This window comes from Calidris pugnax, unplaced genomic scaffold, assembly GCF_001431845.1.
Source record: "Calidris pugnax isolate Ruff unplaced genomic scaffold, ASM143184v1 scaffold341, whole genome shotgun sequence".
Classification (NCBI taxonomy): Eukaryota; Metazoa; Chordata; class Aves; order Charadriiformes; family Scolopacidae; genus Calidris; species Calidris pugnax.
The window spans coordinates 775896-777629 of NW_015091149.1; the positions used below are offsets into that span (position 1 = coordinate 775896).

At 66.3% G+C, this 1734-nt stretch overlaps 1 protein-coding gene across 2 annotated transcripts in view; it reads left to right on the forward strand.

Moving 5' to 3' along the window:
• The first annotated feature begins 1549 nt into the window (after positions 1-1549).
• The window catches only part of ACLY (ATP citrate lyase), a 26893-nt gene continuing 26708 nt past the window's right edge, over positions 1550-1734 (forward strand). The window contains exon 1 of one of the 2 annotated variants that reach the window (XM_014959162.1): positions 1550-1655. The gene's annotated coding sequence lies outside the window, so the exon portion shown is untranslated. The remainder of the gene's footprint in view (positions 1656-1734) is intronic. The other variant, XM_014959163.1, reaches the window with a different exon arrangement.

A 1734-nucleotide genomic window follows, 5' to 3' on the forward strand; every position in this document is an offset into this window, starting at 1 on the left:
AGTGGGTGTGACGTGTCTGCAACGCTCAGGGACGTGGGGGCTGCTCAGAGCCCCCAAGATTTAACTTCACCGCAGAAAAAAAACCCCACAAAACCCCAAAAACGGGGCTGCTGCCGGGTTCTGGAGGCAGCTCAGTTGTGCCGGGGCTCATCCTGGCTCCCGGGACAGGGCTGGAGCAGCGTGGGAGGGAGGCAGAGCTGTCACGCCAGGGTGGGGAGACAAACAGCAGTTGAGGGCTGGAGTGGGAGGGCGGTGGGGGCACACCCCTGTCCCCAGGGAGGCGGGCAGGGAGTTTCAGACAGCTGAAGATTTTTGCTAACTGTTTTCTGCAGAGCTTTTCCCCGCTGGTGACACCCTCCCCACAACCAGACAGGCAGGAGCATCATGTCTGTGTCCCCCCTGTCCCCCCCGTTGTAGCAGCCTGTGCTCCAGCCTGGCCACAGCAGACCTCATGTCTGGAAGGGGAAGCCACCCACCCTTTATCAGAGAGCCTGCTGCTTCCCTGGTGGGGAAATATATATTTTTTTAAGCTTTTTGGATGACGGAAAAAATACTTCACCCCTCCCTCAAGGTCAGGGCGGGGGTGATGCCCAGTTCCCTCCCACAGCAGGAGGCTCTTGGCTCTTCTCCTGCTGTACAGTGGGCTAGTAACTATCGGCTAGGACCACCGAGCCGGGCTCGGTGGTCCCAGGCGCTCTCCCCCATCCTGGCCACCCCACCACCCAAGCCAACCACAGTCTCCCCCTCCACTCACCCACTCCATCTCCCCGTGGACCACCGAGCCACGCTACCGGCCCCCGCTCACCTCCAGCTTATTTCTGGCAAGGGAAGAGACGTGATGGCCGCCCTTTGGGGCTCGGGGGCAGGAAGGAGGGGGGGGATGGCTGCATCCTGGCCTCATAAATGGCTCTTTCTCCTGCTTCTTGGCTCTTTACGCTGCTCTGTGCGGCTGGGAAGCCCCCGCTGGCCTGTGTCCCCCGGGGGGGCTGTGCTGTGGTGCTGGTGATGAAGGCCGGTGATGCCCCCCTTCCCTCTGCTGCTCCCCACCCTGGGCACCGCTGGGCCCCTCCCGGCCCTGCAGCCACAGCACCCCCCGTGGGAGGTTTCTCAGCGCTGGGGGAAGGAACGCCTGGGCCTGTTCTCGCTGCCGAGGCCCGTCCCGGCGGGGGTAGGTGAGGGAGGGCCGCCCGGGAGCCTGCCGGTGCAGGCCCGGTGTGGGGGGGTGGGTTGTGTGGGGGCATCTCCGGTGCTATAGGGCTCGGCGCCAAGTAAAGGGAGGCCTCTCCTCTCTTCTCCCCGCTGGCAGAGCGTGACGGCGGCGTGACGCCAGCCCTTTGCTCCCTCCTGACCTTACCGCCGTTTTCCCCCACCGGGGTTCATGGCCGGTGGAGGACGAGAGCCAGAAGGGGGGGTGTGGAGGACTACAACTCCCACAACCCCCCGCGGCCGCGCCCCACCAGCGCCCACCAATGGGTGCGCGCCCCGCCCCCTCAGGCAAGCACCACGTGATGCTGCCGTTAGCCAATGGAGAGGCGCCGTTCGCCCGGAGCACCATGGGGCCGGCCGGGGAAGGGGGGCGGAGGCCGCGCCGCGCCTCAGCGAACAAAAGGCGGCGGGCGGGCGTGCGGCGGGCACGGTGCGGGGCGGCGGAGCCGGTGAGTGGCGGGGGAGACTGTGGTTGGCTTGGGTGGGCGGCTAGGAGTCGGTGGTGGGGTGGTCAGGCTGGGGGGAGAG